Below are 8,611 nucleotides of genomic sequence, written 5' to 3'. Positions count from 1 at the left end.
GGTTCATAGTTTCTGTTGTTTTTGGTGTCTGCCCTCAGTGGGTAAGTTTGGTTCAGTGTGTCGTGTAGGCTTCGTGGTGGATGGGACTTGTGTCTCTGTTCTGCTGGATGAGGCTGGATCTTGTCTTTCCGGTGGGCAGGACCACGTCTGGTGGTGTTGTTTTGGGTGTCTGTGAACTTATTATGATTTTAGGCAGCCTCTCCACTAATGGGTGGGGTTGTGTTTCTGTCTTGCTAGTTTTTAGGTATTGGGTTTTCTGCACTGGAGCTTGCTGGTCGTTGAATGGAGCTGGGTCTTAGCGTTGAGATGGTGATCTCTGGGAGAGCTTTCACCATTTGATATTATGTGTGGCTTGGAGGTTTCTGGTGGTCCAACGTCATGAATTCAGCTCTCCCACCTAAGAGACTCAGGCCTGACACCTGCCTGGAGCACCAGGACCCTGTCAGCCACACGGCTCAGAAGAAAAGTTAAGGAAAAACAAAGAAAAATAAAGTAATTAAAATAAAAATAAAAAATACTAAATATAAAAAAGTAATAAAAAAATAAAGAAAGAGAGAAGAGAGCAACCAAAGCAATCAACATATCCACCAATGATAAGAACTGCTAAAAACCATACAAAGTAAAAACAAAACAAAACAAAACAAAGGCACAGAAAGAATCCTATGACAAATTTTAAAAACAAAGCTATACAGACAAAAGCACACAAAGAATCACACACGTGCACTGTCACAGAAAGAGAAAAAGGAAAAAGAATCATATATATATAAAAGGAAGGGTGCCATCAAATCATTAAACAAATCTACCAATGATAATAAGCTCTAAATATTAAACTGAGATAAACATAAAACCAGAAACAAATTAGGTGCAGAAAGCAAACTCCAAGTCTACAGTTGCTCCCACAGTCCACTGCCTCAATTTTGGGATGATTCGTTGTCTATTCATGTATTCCACAAATGCAGGGTGCATCAAGTTGACTGTGGAGATTTAATCTGCTGCTCCGGAGGCTGCATGGAGAAATTTCCTTTTCTCTTCGTTGTTCGCACAGCTCCTGGTGTTCAGCTTTGGATTTGGCCCCGCCTCTGCGGGTCCACCTCTGTAGGTTGCCTGAGGGCAATTGTTCCCTGCCCAGACAGGACTGGGTTAATGTAGCAGCTGATTAGGGGGCTCTGGTTCACTCAGGCCGAGGGGAATGAGGGGTGATGAATGTGGGCCGAGCCTGTGGTGGTAGAGGCCAGTGTGACTTTGCAACAGCTTGAGGTACACTGTGTGTTCTCCTGGGGAAGTAGTCCCTGGATTATGGGACCCTGGCCATGGAAGTCTGCACAGGCTCCTGGGAGGGGAGTTGTGGATAGTGTCCTGTGCTTGCACACAGGTTTCTTGGTGGCTGCATTAGCAGCCTTAGCATTTCATGCCCGTCTCTGGTGTCTGCCCTGATAGCCGCAGCTCACACCCGCTTCTGGAACTTGTTTAGGTGGTGCTCTGAATCCCCTCTCCTTGCACACCCTGAAATGGTCTCTTGCCTCTTAGGCAGTTCCAAACTTTTTCCCGCACTCCCTCCCAGCTAGCTGTGGTGCACTAGCCCCCTCCAGGCTGTGTTCACACAGCCAACTCCAGTCCTCTCCCTGGGATTTGACCTCCGAAGCCCGAGCCTCAGCTCCCAGTCCCCACCCGCCCCAGCGGGTGAGCAGACAAGCCTCTCAGGCTGGTGAGTGCTGGTCAGCACCGATCCTCTGTGCAGGAATCTCTCCTTTTTGCCTTCTGCACCCCTGTTGCTGTGCTCTCCTCTGTGGCTCCAAAGCTTCTCCCCTGCCACCCCTGGTCTCCACCAGTGAAGCAGCTTCCTAGTGTGTGGAAACTTTTCTTCCTTCATAGCTCCCTCCCAGAGGTGCAGGTCCCATCCCTATTCTTTTTTTTTCTGTTTTTCTCTTTGGCACTACGCAGGTAAGTGGTGTGTTTCTTGCCTTTTGAGAAGTCTGACGTCTTCTGCCAGCATTCAGTAGGTGTTCTGTAGGAGTTGTTCCACATATAGATGTATTTTTGATGTATTCGTGGGAAGGTGATCTCCCCGTCTTACTCATCCGCCATCTTGAAGGCCCCCCCTATTTCTTGTCTTTATATAATACCCATTCTAACAGATGTAGGGTGATATCTCATTTTGGATTTGATTTGCATTTCCTTGATGATTAGTAATGTTGAACATTGTTTCATATATCTATTAGCTATCTGTATGTCTTTTTTGGAAAAAAATTCCTATTCAGACCTGCTGCCCATTTTTTAAAAACAGATTGTTGTATTGCTCTTGAGTTGTATGAGATGTTTATATATTTAGATATTAACCCTTTTTCAGATATATAATTTGCAAATATTTTCTCCCATTTTGTAGGTTGCCTTTTCATTTTGTTAATAGTTTCCTTTGCCATGCAGAAGCTTTCTAGTTTGATGTAGTCCCATTTGTTTATTTTTGCTCTTAATGCTTCTGCATTTGAAGTCAGACATAAAAAATCACCACCAGGAGCTCACCACCTGTTTTCTTATAGTAGCTTTATGGTTTCGAGTCTTACATTCAGTTCTTATGTCTAAGTCTTTAATCCATTTTGAGTTAATTTTTGTGTATGGTATAAGACAATGATCAATTTTTGTTCTTTTGTATGTGGCTTCCAATTTCTCCGAACATTATTTATTGAAGAGACTGTCTTTTCCCAATTGTATATTTATGGCACTTTTGTCATAAATTAATTGACCATATATGTGTGGGTTTAGTTCTGGGCTCTTGGTTATTTTCCATTGATCTATGTTTATATTTTTATACCAATACCATAATCTATTGACTACTAAAGCTTTGTAATAAAATTTTAAGTCAGTGAGTGTGATGCCTTCATCTTTGTTCTTTTTTCAATATGTTTTTTGTTTATTCTTTTGTGGTTTCATAAAAATTTTATGATTCTTCTAGTACTGTGGAAAATGACTGGTATTTTATTTTTTTTATTTTTATTTTTTTTTAAATTTATTTATTTATATTTATTTTTGGCTGTGTTGGGTCTTCGTTTCTGTGCGAGGGCTTTCTCCAGTTGCGGCGAGCGGGGGCCACTCTTCATCGCGGTGCGCGGGCCTCTCTCTGTCGCGGCCTCTCTTGTTGCGGAGCACAGGCTCCAGACGCGCAGGCTCAGTAGTTGTGGCTCACAGGCTTAGTTGCTCCGCGGCATGTGGGATCTTGCCAGACCAGGGCTCGAACCCATATCCCCTGCATTGGCAGGCAGATTCTTAACCACTGCGCCACCAGGGAAGCCCTACTGGTATTTAAATATGATTGCATTGAATCTGTGTATTTCTTTGGATAGTATGGATATTTTAACAATATTAATCCTTACAATCAATAATCATGGTATATATTTCCATTTATTTTTATCATCTTCAATTTACTTCATCAATGTCCTAGTATTGAGTGTACATGTTTTTACCACCTTGGTTCAATTTATTTCTAAGTATTTCATCGTTTTTGATGCAATTGTAAAGATGATATTTTTAATTAATTTCTCTTTCTGATAATTTGTTATTAATGTATAGAAACACAAGAGATTTTGTATATTGATTTTGTATGTTGCAACTTTACTGAATTCATTTAATAGTTCTGTCAGATTTTTTGGTGGCATCTTTATGGTTTTTTATATATAATATAATCTCATCTTCAAATAGTGACAATTTTACTTCTTCCTTTCCCATTGGGATACCTTTTGTGTATATTTCTTGCCTAATTGCTGTGGCTAGAACTTCCACTACTATGTCGAATGAAAGTGGCAACAATGGGCATCTATATCTTAAATCTTTTTTTAAATTAATTTTTATTGGAGTATAGTTGCTTTACAATGCTGTGTTAGTTTCTGCTGTACAGCAAAGTGAATCAGGTCTACGTATACATAGACCTCTTTTTGGATTTCCTTTTTGGAAATCCTCTTTTTGGATTTCCTTCTAATTTAGGTCACCACAGAGCATTGAGTAGACTTTCCTGTGCTATACAGTAGGTTGTCATTGGTTATCTATTTATTATATAGTAGTGTATATATGTCAAACCCAATCTCCCAATTCATCACACCCCACTTCCCCCCTTGGTATCTATAAGTTTATTCTCTCCATCAGTCCCTATTTCTGCTTTGCAAATAAGTTCATCTGTATCATTTTTTTCTAGATTCCACATAAAGCCATATTATAGGATATTTGTTTTCCTCTTTCTGACTTACTTCACTTTGTATGACAGTCTCTAGGTCCATCCACGTCTCTGCAAATGTCACAATTTCATTCCTTTTTTTGACTAATATCCCATGGTATATACGTGCCACATCTTTATCCATTCATCTGTGGATGGACACTTAGGTTGCTTCCATGTCCTGCTATTGTAAATAGTCCTGCAATGAACATTGTGGTCCATGTCTCTTTTTGAATTATGGTTTTCTCACAGTGTATGACCAGTAGTGAGATTGCTGGGTCATATGGTAGTTCTATTTTTAGTTTTTAAAGGAACCTCCATACTGTTCTCCATAGTGGCTGTATCAATTTACATTCCCACCAACAGTGCAAGAGGGTTCCCTTTTCTCTACACCGTCTCTAGCATTTATTGTCTGTAGATTTTTTGATGATGGCCATTCTGACCGGTGCGAGGTGATACCTCACCGTAGTTCTGATTTGTATTTCTCTAATGATTACTGATGTTGAGCAGCCTTTCATGTGTTTGTTGGCATTCTGTATATCTTCTTTGAAGAAATGTCTACTTAGGTCTTCTGCCCATTTTTGGATTGGGTTGTTTGTTTTTTTTATACTGAGCTGCATGTGCTGTTTGTATATTTCAGAAATTAATCCTTTTTCAGTTGCTTCAATGGCAAATATTTTCTCACAATCTGAGGGTTGCCTTTTCGTCTTGTTTATGGTTTCCTTTGCAGTGCAAAAGCTTTTAAGTTTCATTAGACCCCATTGGTTTATTTCTGTTTTTATAACCATTTCCCAAGGAGGTCGGTCAAAAAGGATCTTGCTATGATTTATATCATACAGTGCTCTGTCTTTTTTTTTCCTCGAAGAGTTTTATAGTGTCTGGCCTTACATTTAGGTCTTTAATCCATTCTGAGTTTATTTTTGTGTACAGTGCTAGGGAGTGTACTAATTTCATTCTTTTACCTGTAGCTGTCCAGTTTTCCCAACCTAACATATTGAAGAAGTTGTCTTTTCTACATTTTATAGTCTTGCCTACTTTATTAAAGATCAGGTGACCATATGTGCGTGGGTTTATCTCTGGGCTTTCTATCCTGTTCCATTGATCTATATTTCTGTTTTTGTGCCAGTACCATACAGTCTTGATTAATGTACTTTGTAGTATAGTCTGAAGTCCAGGAGCCTGATTCCTGCAGCTCTGTTTTGCTTTCTCAAGGTTGCTTTGGCTATTCGGAGTCTTTTGTGTTTCCATACAAATTCTGAAATTTTTTGTTGTAGTTCTGTGAAAATGCCATTCTTAGTTTGATAGGGATTGCATTGAATTTGTAGATTGCTTTTGGTAGTATAGTCATTTTCACAATGTTGATTCTTCCAATCCAAGAACATGGTGTATCTCTCCATCAATTTGTGTCATCTTTAATTTCTTTCATCAGTGTCTTATGGTTTTCTGCATAGAGGTCTTTTGTCTCCTTAGGTAGGTTTATGCCTAGTTATTTTATTCTTTAGGTTGCAATGGTAAATGGGAGTGTTTCATTAATTTCTCTTTCATATTTTTCATCATTCGTGTATAGGAATGCAAGAGATTTCTGTGCATTAATTTTGTATCCTGCTACCTTACCAAATTCATTGATTAGTGCTAGTAGTTTTCTGGTAGCATCTTTAGGATTCTCTCTATATAGTATCATGTCATCTGCAAACAGTAACAGTTTTACTTCTTTTCCAATTTGTATTCCTTTTACTTCTTTTTCTTCTCTGATTGCTGTGGCTAAAACTTCCAAAACTATACTTAATTATAGTGGTGAGAGTGGGCCATCTTGTCTTGTTCCTGATATTAGTGGGAACGTTTTCAGTTTTTCACCATTGAGAACGAAGTTGGCTGTGGGTTTGTCATATGTGGACTTTATTATGTTGAGGTAAGTTCCCTCTGTGCCTAGGTTCTGGAGGCTTTTTATTGTAAACGGGTGTTGAATTTTCTTGAAAGCTTTTTCTGCATCTATTGAGCTGATCGTATGGTTTTTTCCCTTGAATTTGTTAATATGGTTTATCACATTGATTGATTTGCGTATATTGAAGAATCCTTGCATTCCTGAGATAAACCCCACTTGTTCATGGTGTCTGATCCTTTTATTGTGCTGTTGGACTCTGTTTGCTGTTTTGTTGGGGATTTTTGCATCTATGTTCATCAGTGATATTGGCCTGTAGTTTTCTTTTTTTGTGACATCTTTATCTGGTTTTGGTATCAAGGTGATGGTGGCCTCGTAGAATGAGTTTGGGAGTGTTCTTCCCTCTGTTATATTTTGGAAGAGTTTGAGAAGGATAGGTGTTAACTCTTCTCTAAATATTTGATAGAATTCTCCTGTAAAGCCATCTTTCGTGGGCTTCTGTTTATTGGAAAATTTTATTTTTTTAAAATCTTTTTTGGAGTATAATTGCTTTACAATGGTGTGTTAGTTTCTGCTTTATAACAAAGTGAATCAGTTATACATATACATATGCTCCCATATCTCTTCCCTCTTGCATCTCCCTCCCTCCCACCCTCCCTATCCCACCTCTCTAGGTGGGCACAAAGCACTGAGCTGATCCCCCTGTGCTATGCGGCTGCTTCCCATTAGCTATCTATTTTACGTTTGGTAGTGTATATATGTCCATGCCACTCTCTCACTTTGTCACAGCTTCCCCTTCACCCTCCCCATATCCTAAAGTCCATTCTCTAGTAGGTCTGTGTCTTTATTTCCGTCTTAACACTAGGTTCTTCATGACCTTTTTTTTCCCCTTAGACTCCATATATATGTGTTAGCATACTGTATTTGTTTTTCTCGCTCTGACTTACTTCACTCTGTATGACAGACTCTAACTCCATCCACCCCACTGCAAATAACTCACTTTCGTTTCTTTTTATGGCTGAGTAATATTCCGTTGTATATATGTGCCACATCTTCTTTATCCATTCATCCGATGATGGACACTTAGGTTGCTTCCACGTCCTGGCTATTGTAAATAGAGATGCAATGAACATTTTGGTACATGACTCTTTTTGAATTATGGTTTTCTCAGGGTATATGCCCAGTAGTGGGACTGCAGGGTCGTATGGTAGTTCTATTTTTAGTTTTTTAAGGAACCTCCATACTGTTTTCCATAGTGGCTGTATCATTTTACATTCCCACCAACAGTGCAAGAGGGTTCCCTTTTCTCCACACCCTCTCCAGCATTTATTGTTTCTAGATTTTTTGATGATGGCCATTCTGACTGGTGTGACATGATATCTCATTGTAGTTTTGATTTGCATTTCTCTAATGATTAATGATATTGAGCATTCTTTCATGTGTTTGTTGGCAATCTGTATATCTTCTTTGGAGAAATGTCTATTTAGGTCTTCTGCCCATTTCTGGATTGGGTTGGCTTTTTTTTTGATATTGAGCTGCATGAGCTGCTTGTAAATTTTGGACATTAATCCTTTGTCAGTTGCTTCGTTTGCAAATATTTTCTCCCATTCTGAGGGTTCTCTTTTGGTCTTGTTTATGGTTTCCTTTGCTGTGCAAAAGCTTTTAAGTTTCACTAGGTCCCATTTGCTTATTTTTGTTTTTATTTCCATTTCTCTAGGAGCTGAGTCAAAAAGGATCTTGCTGTGATTTATGTCATACAGTGTTCTGCCTATGTTTTCCTCTAACAGCTTGATAGTGTCTGGCCTTACATTTAGGTCTTTAATCCATTTTGAGTTTATTTTTGTGAAGGGTGTTAGGGAGTGTTCTAATTTCATACTTTTACATGTACCTGTTCAGTTTTCCCAGCACCGCTTATTGAAGAGGCTGTCTTTTCTCCACTGTATATGCTTGCCTCCTTTATCAAAGATAAGTTGACCATATGTGCATGGGTTTATCTTTGTCCTTCCTGTCCTGTTCCTTTGATCTATATTTCTGTTTTTGTGCCAGTACCATACAATCTTGATTACTGTAGCTTTGTAATATAGTCTGAAGTCAGGGAGCCTGATTCCTCCAGCTCCATTTTTCGTTCTCAAGATTGCTTTGGCTATTCCGGGTCTTTTGTGTTTCCTTACAAATTGTGAAATGTTTTGTTCCCGTTCTGTGAAAAATGCCAGTGGTAGTTTGATAGGGATTGCATTGAATCTGTAGATTGCTTTGGGTAGTAGAGTCATTTTCACAATGTTGATTCTTCCAATCCAAGAACATGGGATATCTCTCCATCTATTTGTATCATCTTTAATTTCTTTCATCAGTGTCTTATAATTTTCTGCATACAGGTCTTTTGTCTCCTTAGGTATGTTTATTCCTAGATATTTTGTTCTTTTTAATCACAGTTTCCATTTCAGTGCTTGTGATTGGTCTGTTTATATTTTCTATTTCTTCCTGGTTCAGTCTCGGAAGGTTGTGCTTTTCTAAGAGTTTGTCCATTTCTT

General features: G+C 38.8%; 1 long non-coding RNA gene across 1 annotated transcript; it reads right to left on the bottom strand.

The window, feature by feature from the left end:
• Window positions 1-1,903: 1,903 nt before the first annotated feature.
• LOC309651961 lies at window positions 1,904-7,957 on the bottom strand. Its single transcript, XR_014258502.1, has 2 exons — window positions 3,278-7,957; window positions 1,904-2,952 (listed from the first exon to the last, which is right to left on the bottom strand). It is a non-coding gene; the product is annotated as an uncharacterized lncRNA (long non-coding RNA).
• Between the last annotated feature and the right edge of the window lie 654 nt (window positions 7,958-8,611).

The sequence above is a fragment of the Balaenoptera physalus genome (assembly GCF_965194825.1).
Source record: "Balaenoptera physalus genome assembly, chromosome: X".
Lineage (NCBI taxonomy): Eukaryota > Metazoa > Chordata > Mammalia > Artiodactyla > Balaenopteridae > Balaenoptera > Balaenoptera physalus.
The sequence above is the reverse complement of the archived record's forward strand: the minus strand, read 5'-3'. Positions and strand labels throughout refer to the sequence as shown.